At 37.0% G+C, this 22,101-nt stretch overlaps 1 pseudogene; it reads right to left on the bottom strand.

Moving 5' to 3' along the window:
- Positions 1-265: 265 nt before the first annotated feature.
- Positions 266-20,951, bottom strand: LOC100399361 (peroxisome assembly protein 12 pseudogene; annotated as a pseudogene).
- Between the last annotated feature and the right edge of the window lie 1,150 nt (positions 20,952-22,101).

Raw genomic sequence — 22,101 nt, 5'->3', positions numbered from 1 at the left:
TACGCTACACTTGATCTAATGCTCTGGCATTACCGTCTTGGAATTCTTTTAAAAACTGAACAAGAAGCTCTGCTTCTCCATTTTGCATTTAGCCCTAAGACTATATTGCCAGTCTTGTGTATATGCCCGTGTCCAGCAATGATTCTAATTGTCAATCAGCTTGAGCAGGCTGCTATAGAGTCCCTCATTACAAAACACATTGGATTTTCCCTCAAACTACTCATCTTCCTAATATTTCAGCAGCACCATGTGCAACATTATCCTTTTATAAAGACAGGATGATCTCTCTGGCACTTTTCAAACCAGGAGATTTGAAGCTGGCACAGAATGACCTCCTTAAGCAGTCTAGCTTTAACCAATCTAACAAGCCTCCCACTTCAACACTTCTGCCCAGGGACAGGATGCCAAGCATTCTGGCAATCAGTTCCTTTACTTCTTCATCTTCCACCCGAAATTCTGCAATCTGAAAGAGCAGGTTTTCTGTGTCTTTCGTATCATTTCTATTTTTGTCTTTCTACTTCAGCATAAAATTTGCATTTTATGATGTAGTTGACCCTGCCTTCCTCTTAGTAGATAAGTGTTCAGGGATGTCAAATACAGTTTTTCTTTCTTAATAAAAGAAACTTTTCGGACTATGGCTTTTGTTCCATTTTACTATGTTAGTAGTGAAAATTTGGATACTGAGTTTTTCAATTTCTATGCATATATACTTCAACAATCCAAAAGCAATCACTCATATCTACGTGTCTTTACTCCTGAAGACATTTGCTAGAGTGGCCTAGACAGGGAGCTGTTTTAACTGATATGGAAAAAAGGATAAAAAAAGATTATTTACTATTGTTATTTTACAGTATGGACATTTCAATACAATTTATGGTATATGTTTTAAAATCTTAAACTAGCAAAAACAAAATCTTTCTAATATTGAATTTTAAAGCCAAAATATCTGGAATATTTGGAACTCACTTTCCCAGTTTATCCAGAGAAATTTCTGTAGCTTAGTGATACAATGTTATCTTACAAAATACTATCATCTGGTAAATTCTCACACATTATCCAGTAAAAATCAAATTTTCTTCTCTTGGTCTTTGCTAACTGACTTTACAAAAACTAAATTACTTGAATTTGTTACTTTTAACTGCCATCAGTTACAAGTACTTAATTTGTTTTGCTGCTAATTAACTTTTAGCATCCTCACAACTAGGCAGCTGTTCTAGTGAAATGTGTCAGGAGACATTTGAAAGAGGGAACTTTCGATGAAGGAGATTCCAGGTCTATCAGAATTAGCGCAATTCAAAGAGATTCACAAATTCACAAGAAAAGAGTCTATCCATACCATATTTAGTAGTATTCAAATCTTTAAAAATCTTCGCACTCAGTTTACTTGGCAGAAAGAAGTTATCTTCTGATTGGTCAGAATTAATTTTTATAACCACAAATTCTGCAATTGGAAATAATAAATTAACCATTTATTAATCTTTAGGAATATATTATGTTTTTTAAAGCAATTTTTTAAGTTTTTTAAAATTGTACTTTAAGTTGTGGGATACATGTGCAGATCATGCAGGATTCTTGCAGAGGTACGCACATGGCAATATGGTTTGCTGCCTCCATCCACCTGTCACCTACATCTGGCATTTCTCACAATGTTATTGCTCCCTGACTTCCCCACCCCTGCACTGTCACTCCCTTGGCACCCCCCAAAAGACCCCAGTGTTTGATGCTCCCTTCCCTGTGTCCCTGTGTTCTCATTGTTCAAATCCCCCTATGAGTGAGAACATACTGTGTTTGATTTTCTGTTCTTGTGTCAGTTTGCTGAGAACAATGGTTTCCAGATTCATCCATGTCCCTACAAAGGACACAAACTCATCATTTTTTACGGCTGCATAGTAGTCCATGGTGTATATGTGCCACATTTTCCTTGTCCAGTCTATTGTCAATGGGCATTTGAATTGTTTCCAAGTCTTTGCTATTGTAAACAGTGCCACAGTGAACATAGTTCTACATGTGTTTTCATTACTGTAGCCTTGTAGTATAGTTTGAAGTCAGGTAGCACGATGCCTCCACCTTTGTTCTTTTTCCTTTGAATTGTCTTGGCTATGTGGGCTCTCTTTTGGTTCCATATGAGTTTAAGGAGGTTTTTTCAAGTTCTGTAAAGAAGGTCATTGGTAGCTTGATGGGGATAGCAATGAATCTGTAAGTTACCTTGGGCAGTATGGCCATTTTCACGATATTGATTCTTCTTAACCATAAGCATGGAATGCTTCTCCATCTGTTTGTGTCCTCTCTTGTTTCCTTGAGCAGTGGTTTGTAGTTCTCTGTGAAGATGTCCTTTATATCTTTGTTAATTGTGTTCCTATGTATTTTATTCTCTAGAACTTCCAATACTGTATTGAATAGGAGTAGTGAGAGACGGTATCCTTGTCTAGTGCCAGATTTCAAAGGAAATGCTTCCAGTTTTTGCCCATTCAGATTTAAAGTAAATTTGTTGCATAATATATTCTTTTCTTCAATAAAATAAAATAGAAATTTAAATTAGGCAAATAAATTATTTTGATCATAGAATTTTTGATCAAATAATTAAATAAAACAAAGGATGCTTAATATACACAAAAACACCAGTGTCAGAAAAATAAAAAATCAAAAAACAATGATAGAAAATAATAAAGAAAGATTGAGGTCAAAAATATTTCTAGAACAAGTATATAATCATATGCTGCTTATAAATATATTTCTAATAGTCAAAGAAACAAAGTCACTGATGCTTGTTTACTGAGTTTAAATCCATTTATTTATATTATTATATGACATGCAGTTATTTTATACACACCTTGTCATTACTAAGATATTTTGATTTTCCACAATCATTACGTCAGCTCTACACTTGTCTTCACCAACAAGCATGAAATCTTGTGAAAATAACTTACAACGGTAGTGCTAGGCTGTTAGGATTTTTTCTTTTTATAATTTTTGTTTGCAATAGCCCTTCGTGTGCCTTATATTCTAAGAAATTATAATTAAAAATACAAAACACAGAATTGTATTCTCATGATAGTTTTAGATGTAACTGTACATGTGTCAAAGATGTATTGCTAATCACTTTATGTCCCCTTTGGTCTTTTCTTGAGATTTTGTTCTACTTAGTTTGAATAATTTTCTGTTTTTGTTTAAAGGTTATATAATCTCTGTTATTGGAATTTTTGTGCATTTGACTCCTTGTACTCTTTTCTCTTCTCTAAAGGGAAAATGTTACCTGGGCATATCATTCTTAGCTCACAGTCCACTTTCTTTTAATTGCATATAAATGGTAAATGATGTCCAAATGTCTTCTAGCTTCCAGTGTTGCAAATGAAAAGACTAGTACTTAGTCTTTCCTAAGTAAGCAAGTTGTTGTTACGGTTGTTTCTATCAAATTGTATTTGATTTTCTACTTCTTTTCATCCATATATATCACCATAATGCACCTAGACATGTGTCTTTTCATTTGACATTTCAGAAACTTAAAGATCTATTCTAATTTTAACACTTAAAACATTTATTTAGCCAAGAGGTATTTTCTTCTATTAATTATTATGCGTTGTTAGTTCAGTATCACTTCATTTTATTATTCTAAAATTTGACTTGCACAACAGTTATCTAATATCTTCTCTTCAAATGCATCTCTTCTACTTCCAATTTTAGTTATCATTTCTTTTTTTCTTGTTTTGTTTGCATAATATTTCATCCATTTTATACCTATACACTTGATTCTTTTCCAAGAAACAACCACTTTCTTTCTAATTCTTCTATTAAAAGTTTAAATATTATATCTTTGTAGTTTCAGAAAGTTACTTTTTCTTGAAATACCCTTTTTGCATATATTAACATAATTTTGTGGTTTCCATTTAACTATAATGATCATGATTATTCAGGTCATAATCTCAGAAAGGAATTATCCTGACCACCTTATCTGTAAAATTATGCCATCCCAACCCTAGTCACACTATAAATTATTTTCATATATTATTTTTATTAAGAGCATTTATAAATACCTCTTACCATATTAAATATTTATTGGTTTACTTTTTTGTTCTTTCAGTTAAAAAAATATAAGCTACTGGTGACTGTTAAATTTTTTGGCATGTTGACCATAACTATATCATTGGTTATTTGAGTAAATGCACAAATAAGCTCCCTCACACTTCTAATTATTTTTGTAATTATAATTTTTTTTTTTATTTACTCTTTAAAACAAGTGCAGAAGGAGCAAATATTGCCCATAAAAAAGGACAAGGTTTAATTTATCTAAAGGAAAGTATTTTTCAGGCCAAGAGCGTCTCTTAATTTCTAAAAGCGATTCAAATAGTCAGTAGGCAGTGTAATCCTCTTCACCACCTTACCAAGGGATTCAATACACCTGCCGAAATTCCTATGTCCTCTGCTAAATCTTTGTCTTTCCACAGCCATTTGTGCTTCCCTGGCTTCAGGACCAATGAAAAGCCCTCCTGCACTCACCTTTAGAAAACGAATTGACAAGCTTAAATTTCATCTTACCTAATACAGAAGGCTTAATTTTCTTTTCATCAAGAAGTCAGAAAAAAGAGGCACTTCTTACATTTTTCAGCCTCTTTTCTTGTTGCTTTATAGATGACCATATTTTATTAGACAATATTTGTTAAAAACATTTACAAGTATTTTCTATACTCCCCATTCCATTTGTTTATTCAAAGAAATATCACCAACAATCAATTTTATCAACATTTTATTTTGATAAAATTGTGACTATTGCTCCAGAAAAGTTTTAAAAAAGCATCCAATGCAATATTCTTATTACAATACATAGATGAAGAAACTAAGGCTGGAAGAGGCTAAGGGATTATTGTTAGTGCATGACAGATATGAAATTATAGAACAGGATATATTTTTACAGCCTTATACTCTATTCAGTACACTGAACTGAATCATAGTAAAACAATTTTAGTGTAGACGTATAGACAATTAATAATGTGGAGGTATTTCTTTTCTTTGAATTTTAACCCAATATTTTAAAAGCTAAAATTAAATATATGAATAATTACATGGAAAAGCATTTTGGACATTTTTGAGGCTTGAATGTGTTTTATATTAAAACTTTACCAAAGGAAATGTGGCTATTACTTCAGAAAGCCGTGTGTGTGTGTGTGTGTGTGTGTGTGTGTGTGTCTGTGTGTGTGTGTGTGTTTAAAATAACACTGCAAGCTCTATGATATTATAATTTCCATATTTTTCAAAACAGATAACTCAGCTCATCCCACCTTGTCATGGTTGAGCTAGAGTATATATTTTTCATTTTTTTAATCTCTCATTTTAACTTCTCAGCTCCTTAATCATTTTTCTTCATTTTCTTCAAAGCTATTTCCATTTGTCAGCATCTTTATGACATTAAAGTGTTTCAAACTAAAGACAACATTACAGGTGTTTGACCTTATCAGTTTTTTTGTTTATTGCTTACTTTTCACCTGTCAAAAAAATAGAATTGGAAACCTGAAATGACAAGGCATTTTCAGGATATGACATGGCATTGCTTTATGTAAGTGGGGAAGCTTTATTTCTCCATGAAATATGTAATTATAGCACACACATTTTTAAAGTTATCATCACATTTATGATTATTTAAGCCTATGATGTTTTATATTTTATTTAGATGTTTTGTTTGAGTCCACATAAGCTGGGTACTCTCAGTTAACACTTCACATCTAAATGTAAATTTCAGTGCTGTAAAATTACTCACCATGTTTCCAAAAGTAAAAGTACAATTTACCCTTTGGGGTTTGAAAATAATTGATTCCTGAAAACCTGGAGGCTTTGTACAAATAGGAACTATTAAGACACAAAATAAGTCTTTAAATGATAACTGGAACTAAATTATTAGCTGTTATTAAACACTTTTGTGTTTAATTTTTATTTTGCTGAAAAAAATAAAGGGAAACAGAGCGAGATAATGAATGAAGATGAGAATTAAGAAAAATTAAGAAAGCCAGCCTTTCTCTCTTATCTCTAAAGTGAAGGAAGAGGAGCATCATCCATGAGGTAGAAGGTCGCTGAAGATACTGGGATGTTTCAGGAAGCAGAGGTCTATGGACTATGTTTTCTTTTCAGCAGGTTATGAAACAAGCAGAGAGTGGCATCTTTTGGTAAAAAGAATGTTCCTGGAAACTCTTGGTAGGCACATAAGAGGACTAAAGGTATGCAAACGATGACAAATGCAGGAATAGAAAGTGTGTTGACAAGCAATGCTAGAAATAGCCTTCTTATGCTGGCAGATTTGCACATGAAAAGGTGAGGGGTGTCTGTGACTGGCATGGAGCTAGGTGTCCTCTGGAGGACCTGCTATCATTTAGTAGTAGAATAGAGTCCTAGATTCTTTGTCAGGTACTACGGCTCCCAACAGGCTACTAGGCTTCCTCCCACCAAGCAGTGCTCCTCTCCCATTTCCCCATAACACCTGCTTCGGTGGTCTTAATGCGGTCACACGCCAACTAGGCTTTTCCTCGCTAGCAGGCCTGTCTACCTCGAGGGTAGTCACACTAGTTAGTACCCCATTCAGCATGGTAGCCTGGCTTCCTAGGGCAACTCAAGATCAGTGGCACTTTACAGGAATAAATTTCTGCTTATCAAACATTTGGCATCACCAAGAAATAAAGCCTTATCGTAAAACCACAGAGACTTGAAGGATGTCTAAGGAATCTGATCTTGATTATCCAAAATGATATTAAAAGATTTTTTTTTAGTTTTTGTTTACTTTAGTTTCCAACTTAAAAGCCACTACAATGTATTAATTTCTTGCCTCAAAAAATTTTGGTCAGTATTGTATTATTTCTAATTTTTGAAATATAATGTCAGATATCTAAATGGTCCAATAAAATATTTTTTAAAAAATGTTCTATCTTCACTTTAAAATAAAATATATATCTTCTGCTTTTCAGAACATCTCCCTTTTTCTCTCACTGTCTCCCCCTTTCTCTGTTTCTCTTGCTTTTTTATCTTTCAATTTATATATCCAATCTACCTGTGTAATAATAGTGATCATAGTATATAAATCTTATTTGTTTGCATCCGCTTGATTCATCTAGATTGGAGAGCTATGCTAAAATCTACTTTGCATCTGTCTGTCTCTATGGCAGTCTCTGTTTTTCTTTTAAATTTCTGCTTAATGAAAGTTGTTGCTTTATTATATGTTATATAGGTATAAATAAATGTTATGCTATTACATCCTCATTGTGAATTATACTTACAGCTCACAATTTGTCCCTGTATAACTTTTTAACAACTATTTTTGTTGTTAATTTACTTTCTCTGGTATCAAAATCAGGTCCTTTATTTTTATTTTATTCTCCCTATAATACTTTGGTTCTGTTTTCAGTATTTAGCCTTCATGAATCATTATGATTTAGGTGTGTTTCTTTTCTACAACATTAAGATAGATATGTTTATGGTCAAATTGGAACTATTTTAATAAATGAGTTAAACTCACCTGGATTTATTGAAATGTAAATCTGTTCAGTCTTAGTTCTGAAGTATTTTTTTGTGTCTCTTCCTTCCTTCCATCCTTTGTTTGTTAGTTTTATTGTTTCCCTTTCCTTTTTAGTTTGCTTGTTTGCTTTCATTTGATATCTAGCAGCACGTGTATTATTAACTGTATTTGGCCATCAGGAAAATTAGAATCTACTATTAATAATCACATAACAAGAGGTTTCAAGAACAGGAGAAAATTTGCTAAGAGGACTGACATTTTATAACATGCCACAGAAGGTGTTATGTAAATCTCACATCATGATAATTATCTATCAATTTTCTAGTCACAGTTTAAAAATGTATTTCTAATAGACCTCCAGTACTTTTAAGTGGAATTAATATTTTAGATAATTTGGCTCACAATCAAATGTGGTTTGACTTCTTTTTCCTCATTTTTCACTCTGATACCTAGGTGGAGATAAGTCCAGCAGCATTATTCCAGGTGTACAGGTGAGAATCTCATTATTTTTCCTAGTAAGTAGCATCATGGCCTCCAAGAAATGTAATGCTCTAGTGCAGTTTTTATCACATAATAAAAGTAAATCATGGGGCTGGGAGCAGTGACTCATGCCTGTAATCCCAACACTTTGAGAGGCCGAGGCAGGTGGATACCTGAGGTTGGGAGTTCAAGACCAGCCTGACCAACATGGAGAAACCCTGTCTCTACTAAAAATACAAAAATTAGGCAGACATGGTACCGCATGCCAGTAAACCTAGCTACTTCGGAGGCTGAGGCAGGAGAATCGCTTGAAGCTGGAAGGCGGAGGTTACAGTGAGCCAAGATTATGCCACTGCACTCCAGCCTGGGCAACAAGGGTTAAAGTCCATCTAAAATTTTTTTTTTTTAAATTTAAATCATGGATCTAATTATTCCCATTATATTATGTCTAGAAGAATAGCTTAAAGTATCTATGAAATGCAGATGCCAGTATAATTTTATATAAATGAGGAAAATGTTCATTCTTTTAATTCCTCACCCCAATACCTTCAATGCCACAGTCAAACAATTATTCTTCCAAGTGCCAGAGACAGAACATTATTTAGAGTCTGACAGCTATGTATCCCTGCATTTGGATCAGAAATAGTATTTTTGAACTGGAATTTTAAAAAATCCTTGTTTATTTTAAACCAAGAAAAATGTTGTATACTGTAACCATAAGAAACAAAGTATTCTATTTCATCATCTTTAATGCAGTGATTTGTCTGTCAAAACTGTGTGCAATCCCTATACCATATGGAAATTTAGTGGGGAATTGTAGTGGCCATGGCGACTGTAAAGACTTGGTAAATCTCAAGGACTTTCCACTTTTCAAAAGAGATGGAATCGATGCAATTTAGGCATCCCGATACGAGGTGATGCATTCCCAAAGTTATTAACAAACAGAGAATTTATACTTTTAAAAATTTTCTGGCTTGGTGTGATCATTCAGGCCTGTAATCCCAGCACTTTGTGATCCCAAGGCTGTTGGATCATGGGGTCAGGAGATCGAGACCATACTGGTCAACATGGTGAAACCCCATCTCTTCTAAAAATACAAAAATTCTCTGGGTGTGGTGGAATGTGCCTGTAGTCCCAGCTACTCAGGAGTCTGAGGCAAGAGAATCACTTGAACCCAGGAGGCAAAGGTTGCTGCGAGCTAAGATCGTGCCACTGCCCTCCTCCAACCTAGTGACAGAGCGAGACACCATCTAAAAAAAAGAAAAAAGCTGCTGAAACGAGATTCATAACAACTTTAAAGAAGTCAACTGAATGATGTACAGCAATAATAAATATAGAACTAATCTAGATAGTGGTGAAACTTCCTTGTGGCCATTAAGAGGGAAAAATGTAACAAATTATGAAATAAAAAAGAAAACAAAAGTGGTTATCAATTGAGTCTTTTGGTTTCAAGCCATAATAGCAACTTGGTCACTTAAAGAATATAGAATATTTCTTGGAAGCTACAAGGAATCAGCTTCAGTCGTCAGGCAAGAAACAGGAAATAACCAGTGATGAAGGCACACCACTAACATGAGTCAATTCTAAGACAATGACTTTGGAAAAATTCTCCCCCGCCCACAACACACACATATTTTAAAGGCATCAGAAACTTGAAAATGACTAGTTAAGACTTATAAACTCAAATTACAGCCAGCAATTTTGCAATTCACTTAAAAATCAATAATCAACTTGGTTGATGTTAGTGATTTATCTTGTATACTACCCATTTTAGATCTCACATTGATCAAGGAATCTTGCTTCTTCTAGGGATCCAAATTTACCCATAGAGACAGGAGCCCTTCAGTAGTGAGCCTCCATGAGATCCAGTGCAATAGTCTTCTGCTTACCTTTACTTTTGGGAATGTATGACCAGGACATATGTCACTATTATTTATAATTTTTTTTTATTTTTTGAGGCAGAATCTTGCTCTTTCACCCAAGCTGGGGGGCAGTGGCCCAATCTCAGCTTACTGCAAACTCCACCTCTCTGGTTCAAGTGATTCTTCAGCCTCAGCCTCCCAAGAAGCTGGAATTTGAGTTTTGCACCACCACACATGGCTAATTTTTATAGTTTTAGTAGAAACTGGGTTTCACCATGTCTGCCAGAATGGTCTTGAACTCCTGACCTCAGGTGTTCCACCTACCTCTGCCTCTCAGAGTGCTAGGATTACAGGCGTGAGCAACTATGCCTGACCTATTTGTAAAAATTTTAAGAAGTTCCACCCAACGTAAATAAAAAAAAAAAAACAGTAGAAATAAGGAAAATATATAGGTTCAGTTTACTATGAACCCAGTCTAATGTAAAAATATATAGGAATAATAAAATATATATTTTTACATTTTCCCTAAAATGTAAAAATATACAGGAAAGAAGAAAGCAAAGTTGTAATTATTTTTGAATAATCTGTTTGCAGTTTATGCTGCTATGTAATATTATATAGTGATTTAACTTTTTTTTTAAAAGAAGACTTTCTGTTTCAGGACAATCTATTCCAACTGCTATGACAGAAAAATCTTAATTATTTCTTAATAATGAACAGTTTGTAGTGTTTATAGCCTTTTCTTTTTACATAGTCCATTAATTTGTCTCTGTTTTGTGGAAATCGACATTATATTACTTAAGTTACTATAACACCATAGGTCCTCACACTATCTACGGGAAGGAAATAAAAATATAATTTAAAATGGCCCTTCAAAGTCATATTTTGTGGAGGAAATTTGCATCTGTAGAGAATCTTCTTACTTTTCTAGGTCCTTCCCAGCTCTAGGGCAGGTTAAATGATAGTCTGATACCTTTAAGATTAGAAAAGAGGGGCCGGGCGCGGTGGCTCAAGCCTATAATCCCAGCACTTTGGGAGGCCGAGGCGGGTGGATCACGAGGTCAACAGATCGGGACCATCCTGGTCAACATGGTGAAACCCCGTCTCTACTAAAAATACAAAAAATTAGCTGGGCATGGTGGCGCGTGCCTGTAATCCCAGCTACTCGGGAGGCTGAGGCAGGAGAATTGCCTGAACCCAGGAGGTGGAGGTTGCGGTGAGCCGAGATCGCGCCATTGCACTCCAGCCTGGGTAACAAGAGCGAAACTCCATCTCAAAAAAAAAAAAAAAAAAAAAAATAGACATTTACCGTATTATCTAAGGCTGCTACATGGAGCCTTCATGTACTTAAAAAGACCCTTGACTTTCACAGTCTTCCTTGTCTTCAGTATTCACTTCAAGTCTTTAGACAGAGCTTAACTCTTTCAAGTAATTACCACTCACAAAATCTTCAAGATCACCTATAACCTGGTAAGCTCCTACATGAAGATGTCTTGCCTTTCCAGACTGAATCAATGTATATCTCTATTTAATGTGAATGCTGCTTCATTGTGCTTAACTCTAAAAGGGATGTATTAATTTACTTCTTTGCCTGTAACTTTTGTCTCCCTAAAATGTATAAAACAAAACTATAACCCGACCACCTTGGGTACATTTTCTCGGGACTTTCTGAGACTAGTTCTTGGGACATGGTAACTCATATTGGCTTATAATAAACCTCTTTAAATATTTCACAGAGCTTGACTTTTTCCTCAGTATTCTTCCAAGTCCCTCTAAAGTCACTAGTGTCTCTGTCCTTGGTAGCTCTTCCACGTGCTAATTCCCACATTGGTCATCACAGTAATGCTTAGGCTTATTAAAAGGTGTAAACTCAATGGAATATTTCTCAATGTCTACCTTTCTACTATATATTAAGTGTGCTTTTTTGGAGTTATGGTGGATTCTTAGGCAGAGCATGAGTGAGGTACACATGCAGATATACAAAAAGATTATCTACAATAGTCCTGCTGGCCTTCCACTCTGACTAATGTTTCACCATTAAATTCAGCCCTTTGAGTCAACCCATATCTTCCTAAAATAGTTTCTTCACTGTGTTCTAGCCAATCACATGCCAGCTTTGAAACCATCCCCACAGGGCTGACAGGAATTGCATGCTGGGTTCTGGACAGAGGTATAGTTATAACTAAGCTTTAGTCAGGCTGAACTTTGGCCCATTTCCTCCTTGCTGAAAGTCACATAAGCAATAGATACTGACCATTTGCATCCCGATTGTTCCTACAAATAAAATTCCTGACATTAAGGTCACAAGACTGTTGAAGAATTGATTTTCATCTCTATTGTTCCTAAAGGCAGGATCTGTGACATTAGAATCAAAACAAAGGCTTTTGTTTAAAGATAGCTTGAGATGTTTCTCAGACACTGAGTTGCAGCAATCACTTTGAAGACCTCTATAGAGGGATGGGATTAGCATGAGAACACAGGCTTCTTCATCTCCCTATCTCATGAATTCACCCTATTCTCTTCCTTCTACTAATCAATGAGCTCTACACTTCAGCCTATTCCCAACCCCTTAGAAATCCTAACCCTAAATTCCTTGGGGAGTTAGATTGAGATTTCCTCCTGTCTCCTAGTTTGGTGACCCTATAATTACACTTATTACACTTCTTTCTCTTCTGCATCCCAGTGTCTCAGCTTATTGACTTGGTGTATGGAAGAGGAAATGAATCTATTATGATACAATATTATCAGTTCAGGCCAGGCTCGTGGCTCACACCTGTAATCCCAGCACTTTCAGAAGCCAAGGTGGGTGGATCAACTGAGGTCGGGAGTTTGAGGCCAGCCTGGCCATCTTGATAAAAAGTCTCTCTTAAAAGTACAAAAAAATTAGCTGGGCATGGTAGTGGGTGCCTGTAATCCCAGATATTCAGGAGGCTGAGGCAGGAGAATCACTTGAACGGGCCGTGGCGGGGGGAGATGGAGGTTGCAGTGAGCCGAGATTGTGCAACCACACTCCAGCCTGGTCAACAGAGCAAGACTCCATCTCAAAAAAAAAAAAAAAAAGAAAGAAAGAAAAATTATCAGTTTACTATGAACCCAGTCGAATCTCATACCTAGGAAGGAGGTCTGGGGTTGGATTTAAAAATAGGTAAATTCAAAACCAGAGCCACTGGCTGATAGTGAGAAGTCTAAGTATAGTCAAAAGCAGGAAGGTGAAGAACTCAGACAGCCCACTCAGATCCTTGACAATTGTGAACAGATGTCCTGCCTTTTATTGCTTCCACTTTAAAGCAGCTCTGAGAATCAACTCTTCTTCACCTGATAACACCATCATCTTAGTTTTAGAGGCAACAGGAAAAAATGGTTCATCTTAGACAACAGTTCCAAGGTAGAATATACATATTAATGGAATGGTAGGACCTGACAGAAATGACCAGTTGTGATGCCATCTTCTGTACCTACAATCATGTGATGTGGTGATTAAGGGAGTCACTGAAGTACTGCAGAGCAAAAAAGACTAGCACGTAAAAAGGCTTCAGTAAATGCGAGTCAATTTTAGACACAATTTCAAGAATTTCCTCAATTCCTTAGCCATCTTCCAAAATTTTTCATTGGAAGAAATAAGGCATTCTCACTTTTTGTATTTTCATGAAAAGATCACATGCGACATTCACATTCATTCATTCCTTCCTTCTTTCATTTATATTTGAAGATCCTGAATAGCAAATGGGAGAATCATCTTCCTAATTATCACAAAGTTTTCTTTGGTGGTTTCTCTGAAGGACCGTCTTACATCTGGAGGTTGTTTATTGTTCAGTGCCCCTTCTGTAACATTATTTTCCCAATCCTTGCTTGGTCTTCTGTGTCCTGTGTAGAGACCTCAGAGTGCTACTTCAGATTCTCTCAAGGAATTAGGATGGCAACATGGATTAGCAGTAAGTACTCACTGATCTTTGCAGGTTGATAACTCAGAAAACCTCTAAGGACAGCGAGTCCCATCTCACTGTACCCTGAATTTATTTGGCCCTGGTCCCTTCATTGATAACATTCCCCCGTATTGAGTGAGGCTAATGGAAAACAACGTACAATCAGCCAACTTATCTCATCATCTTGAGGTATAGAGGCAGTAGACACGAGCATTGTAAGTTACGTGTGAATCATAACAAATACCCAACTCCAGATTCACAACACAAGCTTGAGGAGGGTGTTTTGTAACCACCAGCAGAAGAGCTGGTATTAGATGGATTCAGCTTAAAAGCAAAACCCTAAATGTAACCAGATCCTCATTCCCTCACAAACTCCCCACCACCCAGAACAGCATTTCTGAAAATTCCTATCAGGAGTGGTACTCATTATGGGGACATTTTGTTTGTGGGCACAAGTAAGCGAACTGGTAGAAATGGCTCCTAGTCTAATGGGAGACATTCCTGAACATAAGAAAGAATAATAAATGAGATATAAATCAAGTTTTATATGCTGTTGGAGAGTAGAAGATATGTAAACTCTTTGTGCTGAGGAGCCCCTCAGGCAAGAAGTGATGCCTCATATAGCCCAAGAAATGAATGAAATCCTGAGGACAGAACTATGCCCAAGCACACAGCATTGCATATCTAAAGGCAGAACAGACAGCAACATACATTTTTTTCAATTGTAAAGTTGAGATATAATTCACATACCGTAAAATTAAGTAGTTTTAATGATGCATTTCATTCCTCCCATCTTCTAGTTTGGTGATCCTACAATTACACCTCTTTCTCTTCTGTAACCCAGTGTCTCAGCTTATTGACTTGCCATGTGCACAGGAAATGAACTTATTGTGGTTAAAATATTTTCAGTTTATTATGTATGCACTCTATTCTCATGAACCCTGAAAGAAACTTCGCACCCTTCAGTAGTCACTGGCAAGTATTAATACATTTTCTAATGCTACGAATTTGCCTATCCTAGACAATAATATAATTGAATTCACACAATTTGTGACATTTTGTTTCTGGTTGTTTGTATTTAGCACAATATTTTTAAAGTTCATGCATATTACAGTATGTATTTCCATCTCTGTTATGGCACAATAATGTTCTATTTCGTGGATATAGAATTTTGTTTATCCCTTCATCAGTTGACAGACATCTGGGCTATTTCTACCTTTAACTATTATCGATAATGCTGCTATAAATATTTGTGTACAAGCTTTTGTGTTAGCTTATAATTTTTCAGTATTGATTCACCCTCCTTTTCTGGTGCCACAGTCTTTGCGTATACCGAAGGCATTTAATTTAGTTTAGTTGTTTCTGATTACTCTTCCACAACATTTTCTGATTATATAGTATTAAGAGACACATGACCCATGCCTTGTCAATCTGAGTCTTCACTGGACTTTTCTTATAGAGACTTGGCTTACCAAACATGTAGAATACAAATCTGAAACTATGTGGTAGCCACATTTTCAACTGAATGGACAATCTGATCAAACAAATCAAAATCAAAGTTAATTAAAATTTTATGATTGTTAAATTTGATTGACTGAATTCAGTAATATCTGACTGGACTTCCTAATTACGTGTGTCGGTAATTTTCATATTGGTTAGTATTACTAAGAGGAGATGAAAGTTCATGGAACATTGCTGTTATATGAACCTAAAAAATGCCAGAATGTCTTGAATGAGCATTGTATGCCAAAGACCGTAAGAAGATCTTTCATGGGACATTTTTCTATATTACACCTGTTTCAGAAAACTGTGCTGGGCAAACACAGGAAACTTGGTAAGAATAATCATAAGGTGGTTCATACTTACATAAGGGACATACAATTTGGCTTAGTCCCAAGAATCAAAGTAAAGTAGGGCCAGGTGCAGTGGTTCATGCCTGTAATTCCAACACTTTGGGAGGCCTAGGCAGGTGGATTCCTTGAGCTCGGGAATTTGAGACCAGCCTGGGCAATATACCAAAACACTGTCTGTACTAAAAACACAAACCTTAGCTGGGTATGGTGGTGTGAGCCTGTGGACCAGCTACTCAAGTGGCTAGACGGAAAGACTGCTTAAGTCTCAGAGGCAGAGGTCGCAGTGAGCCATAATTGTGCTACTGCACTCCAGCTTGGGTGACGGAGTGAGACCCTGTCTCAAAAAAACAAATGCAAAGTAATAATAATTAAATACAGAACTAAAACTTCATAATATGACTGCCTTTTTTTGGACATAAATATCTTCATTCTCTTAAGCTCTTAGATACGCTGTCTAAACAGCAAATCTTTATTAATCTCTTGTTATTATATGGAAAAATTAGACATCAACCTAAAAAATCTCTGATATTTGTATTTGCAATACTCAGTAATTGAGGAATACAGACTAGATTCTTAGTGAATCAGTTAAAAGGAAAAAAAATCCATCATGATAACACTTACGATAGTTCAAAAGGGAAGAAATAATGAGAAAATCACAGTAAAAGCAGGCGATGGAACAGAGACTACAAGGTAAAACTTTTACACAATACCAACATATATCTTCAAAAATATTCAATAGATTGAAATTTAAGGGATTGGATGGGAATTTTACAATTAGTCATGAAAAAGACATCTAGAATATTGAGAAAGATAGTCTAAGGGGCAACAAAGAACTGGTTTTATGATGGAAAGTGCTTAGAAAGCATCAGGCAAAAACAGTGAAGATATTAGGGAATTAATCAAGTAGAATTTGTAAATTTTAACCCTGTTAACCCAGGCTTGATCAAAGTTCCCTGTAGCTTTGACCTCCTGGGCTCAGGGGAACCTCCTGTCTTAGCATACCAAGTAGCTGGGACTACAAGTGGGCCATCACATCTAGCTGATTTATTTTTGTTTCTTGTAGAGACAAGGTCTTGCTATGTTGCCCAGGCTGGTTCCAAACTCTGGAACTCAAGGCCTCCCAAAGTTCTGGGATTCCAGGCATGAGCCACCGTGCTCAGCCTGAATCCTGATTGTGTTCTGAAGATTGGATGACAGTAATGTATCAATGGATCGATGTCAATTTCCTGAGTTTGATGGCTTAGTTGTGTTATGTAAGAGAATATCCCAGTTTTGGGAAAATGCGTCTAAGTATTCTGGAGTGATTTTGTACCACTCACAGTTCTCCAGAGAAACAGAATCTCTCAGATTTATAGAGATACATAGCAGAGTTTGTTCCTCAGGGAAATCCGATTTTGCTCTAAGGCCTTCTGATTACACGAGGTCCAAGAAGATTAAAGAGAATAATCGCCTTTATGTAAAGGCAAGTGACTGCAGGTATGAACCACATCTATAAACTACCTTGATCATAACACCCCTGCTTATTTGCATGCTTTCCCTACATTGTGAACTGTCCCGTGAGTCAAACTGACAAATGTACTCCTTTCATCCCTTTGTAATATCCCTGTATTATTGAATATTTTATATTATAGGATGACTGGCATTTATCTCTAATATATTTATCTCTAATACATGTATCTCTAATACATATGGGAACTAACGTTTAATCTTTCAAATATGTACCCCTAGCACAGCATCAAACACGTAAGAACTGTTTTGAATAACTATGAAATAAATGGATATTTATAGATACGTGCAAAATAGTCTGTAAATGGCTGCACATGTCTTTGTAAGTAAATTTTCATAATTTTATTTTATATGTGCATAAAATGTATTAAATATTATCAAGACATGGTTGATGAACTAAGAAATCATAATTTCAGGACACTGAGGGGCATAACCGTTTTGAGTTAGTAAGTTTTGCTTAAGTCAGGGATATGTAATTAAATGGTAAAGAATATAATATTGAGCTATGTTGTAAAATATTACTCTGGAGTTATAAATGAGCAGTAACTGGGTTTCTTCAAATCATCATATAAAGACCCATATGAACAGCACACATTGTTAGTTTTACAGTATTTCTGAGACATGATTAGAAATGCTGTTCTTCTAGACATTTTTATGTGCCATGCGTATTATACACATTACACATTAAGACTTTTATAATTTTATCAGTATTATGGCTATAAGGGTTAATTTGGTTGTAATGTTGTTTTGTTGCCTTTCAACTTTCATATCCTTAGGATTAAATCAACATAATCTTAACATCACCGCCAAATAACTCTTGCAGTTGTTTTTTCACACTCTTGTTATGTTTCAAGAATGATTTCAGTCTTTTTTTATTAATTGCACCTAATTTTATAATATACTTGCAAGGCAGTTATTTCTGTTAATTATTTTTAGATGAACTGATTTATTGTCACAGAAGTTAATTAGTTTCCTTAACTTCTAATTATGGCTATTGCCGCAGCCAGGAATAGAATACACACCTGGAAAACTGCAATTAAGTCTAAGTTTTAGGCACCACACTTTGATTTTGTCTTTGTTTTACCCATAAAATGGATTTACCTACATTAAAGATTATATAGGTTACTGATAAAGATGTGAGAATTATATTGCAGAATTTTAGGAACAGAAAGGATTATGACAGATTCTCATTTTAAAGAAACAGATGCTTATAGAGGCTTTACAAACCAAGCGGCAGAAATTCCCGGACTAAAACATTTTTACATTACTTGGAAATTTTTAACGGGCTAACAAATTACTTTTGAAGACACTTCATGCCAAATATGTTAGCCCATAACCCACACTATTTGGTAATCATATAATATGATGTCGTATTGATTATTTACCCATTGCCTCTCAACAACAGTCCTACCCTGAAATCTCTGCTGTGCTGTGCTAGGAATAGAGGTCCAGTACCCTGAAATCTCTGCTGTGCTGTGCTAGGAATAGAGGTCCAGTACCCTGAAATCTCTGCTCTGCTGTGCTAGGAATAGAGGTCCAGTACCCTGTCCTCAGACTATTTTGCTGGTTAGTGTGCTGAGGTTCTATCCTCACAAAGCATTGTTCAGACATTCAAAAGCAAGAAGAGGGGAACAAAGGGCCTTATTTCTTCTTGGTTTTTGGCCTGTCAGTATTTCTCCAGCTTTTAGGTTTGTTTGGTGTTTATTCACTTTGTGTTTTGCACTTCAGTGATCAAATATGCTGAACTTAAGCAGAGAGATCCCAGTGTGAGCCAGCTCTGCCTCTTCAGTGGGGTGAAGAATGTGGATGGTAGCTGCTGACTTTTTCAATCATTTATTTTGCTTTCTGCTCTCACACAAAAGTCTACCCAATTCCCTGTATTCCAGTCACTAAAAGGCAAACAACCAAGATCATCTTGCACTAATACAATAATTTGACCAGAAATATTTAATTTGAAATCTGAAACCCAGTGATTATATTCTTTCGTCATAAAGTATTTTTTGTAATTTTTTTTCAGTTCTCAGGGTAGTAGAATTTTTTTTTTTTGAGACGGAGTTTTGCTCCTGTTACCCAGGCTGGAGTGCAATGGCGCGATCTCGGCTCACCGCAACCTCCGCCTCCTGGGTTCAGGCAATTCTCCTGCCTCAGCCTTCGGAGTAGCTGGGATTACAGGCACGCACCACCATGCCCAGCTAATTTTTTTTGTATTTTTAGTAGAGACGGGGTTTCCCCATGTTGACCAGGATGGTCTCAATCTCTTGACCTCGTGATCCACCCGCCTTGGCCGGGAGTAGAATTTAATCAGATATTGTGCTTTGGTTGGATAACCCATGATGGGTCAAGCTTGGTGACTCCTCACATAATGAAACACACAGCAGTAACAAAACACACAGTGAGAGATGGCAAGAACAGTACCATTCACCTGGGTCTTATGACACAGTGGGCATACAGTCTTCATTTTGAGTAAGGGGAGAATCAGAGTTATAGTCTAGATGTACAGGTGGTAGTGGAGTAGGCAGAGCAGTCAATGACTTGATGATTTATTGATTTTCACCAGTCCAGGAACCGCAAGAAGAATACACTCACAGAAAGGCCAGTAGACAAGGATCAGGCAACAGCCCCCACAGCTTTCTTCATAGCTGACCTTATCTTCTCACTAACACTCCTGGATGGTTGCTGCATCATGCTGGCTTCAGCTGGTCTGTGCTCCAGAGTCTGCAAATCCTGAACTGTCAGGCGACCTAGCTGAACTCCAGCCAACCTCAGCAGTGGTGAGTGATGCTGAGCTATTCCTAGGATGTATTCAAGTTGTACAAGAAATCATCCTTCTCAGGTCATGTTAACAAATGAGTAGGCTGCCAGGAAGGGTCTATAAAATAGTTTCCAGTGGGAAGAAGGGGGATGAATGGAACATTCATATTCTTCTCTTAAGCTAGTAACCGAGTTCTCCAGCTTCATTTTTAGATAGGGAAGAACAAGGAATGTAATTGATTTCCAAAGCTGCTTCTTTAGGAGACCAGCACTAGCCAGTCTCTGAGACTTTGAGTGTCTCCCATTATGATTCTCTTTAAGCCACAAAAGTTTTCAGAAAATGAGGCATTGGTTCTAGACAGATAACATTGCTTGACCAGAAGATGTAGTAAAGAGTTCATCAAACCACCTCCACAGGAAGCCATGGCAGGTGGGATGTGATTCTGCAAGAACCTTGACCACATGTTTGAGAGCAGATCTCACTGCTGTCATTAAACTGTCCTGTGCTACCACCTCAAAGATGGGTGGCTGAGAAGCAGCTGTGATGTGAGCCTGTGCTCAGCCATAGTTTCCTGTGGGTACTGGCTTTCACTTTTCCCACAAACACCTGAGCATGAACTTTTTCAAGAGGAAGGGTATCAGATGGGTGCTCATCTTATACCCCTTAAGCTACCCTCTGTGCATGATATTCATACCTCCAAACTCAATTTTATGGGCAAAAATGAACTGGGAAATAAAGACCTATTCTGGAGATGGAAGGAAGTCTCAAGGAGGTTAAGAGCAAAGTCACTCGGATGTGGGTGAAAGTGGTATGTGTTGAGGGGGTCACTTGTCAAATGCTGCATCTCGGGGCAGAGCGTGACTGTGGGGGACAGGTACTGGGGAAGAAACGTGATCCTCTGGAGCTGCATTCCTGGAGTTGCAAACCAGGGACCCCTGTGCCCCCCCCCACTAACCCCCCCCCCCACTCAATCATGATAACTCAAAAGCCAGCGGACTCTGAAGATTCAGAGGTGCCAGTGTGAGCCCCGGACACAAGGACTGGCTCTGGCTGTCGGCTTTGAGTATCCCCGCCTGCACCCATCCTTGCAGACTGACCCCAGGCAAGGCACAAAGAATGTTAGACACACACATACACACGTGCGCCGCACACGTGCACACACATATATATATAGCTTTTTCTTGAGACAGAGTCTTGATCTGTCTCTCAGGCTGGAGTGCAGTGGCACACACTTGGCTCACTGCAACCTCTGCCTCCTGGGCTCAAACAATGATTATGCCTCAGCCTCCCAAGTTGCTAGGACTCCAGGTATGCACAGCCATGCCTGCCTAATTTTTACATTTTTAGTAGAGTTAGGGTTTGGGTGTGAGCCATCTCACCTGACCAGTATTTATATATTATATGGGGTGAGTTCTTTTTTTCTCAAGCAAAAAGAGATATTTTGACTTTTCTTCATTTAAATGAGGCAAAGGATGAAGTATAGTATAATACAGCCACACTAATATAAATCTCACCAAGCAATTAATTATTTTAGTTCAAACATTTCTGGTCCTATGTTCATCGGTGCTCACACTGCAGACACTAGTTAATCCTGACTGTTTCTAATGCTACCACTGCTATTCATACTTTCCTCTCCCGACTGGAGTGCCCCTTCTTTTAATCCTCTTGTACACTTTGACCCTTCTCAAACTCAAAGGAAGTTAGCCTGAGGCCTGAACATGAAGCTTCACATTTCATATTATATGTTTCATAACTGCAAAGATATTTTATAATTTTCTGAAGAATGATTGTTTCTTCTTTAATTGTATATATTTCATGATTTATCACAATTTTTATAAAAATGGGGTACAGGCCGGGCACGGTGGCTCATGCCTGTAATCCCAGCACTTTGGAGGGCAAGATGGGCAGATCATGAGGTCAGGAGTTCAAGACCAGACAGGCCAACATGCTAAAACCCTGTCTCTACTAAAAAATACAAAAATTCGCTGGGCATGGTGGCTTGTGCCTATAATCTCAGCTACTTGGGAGGGTGAGGTAGAAGAATTGCTTGAACTGGGACCTCAGAGGCGGATGTTGCAGTGAGCTGAGATCCCGCCATTGCACTCCAGCCTGGGCTACAGAGCGAGACTCCATTTTTTTTTTTTTTTTTTTTTTTTTTTGCCAATCAGTTTGAGCTTATAAGGTTGCTCAGGTTAGCCTTGAACTCATGACCTCGCCTTCGCAAGCACCACGA

The sequence above is a fragment of the Callithrix jacchus genome, chromosome 1 (assembly GCF_049354715.1).
Source record: "Callithrix jacchus isolate 240 chromosome 1, calJac240_pri, whole genome shotgun sequence".
Lineage (NCBI taxonomy): Eukaryota > Metazoa > Chordata > Mammalia > Primates > Cebidae > Callithrix > Callithrix jacchus.
This window is presented reverse-complemented; position numbering and strand designations above follow the sequence as displayed.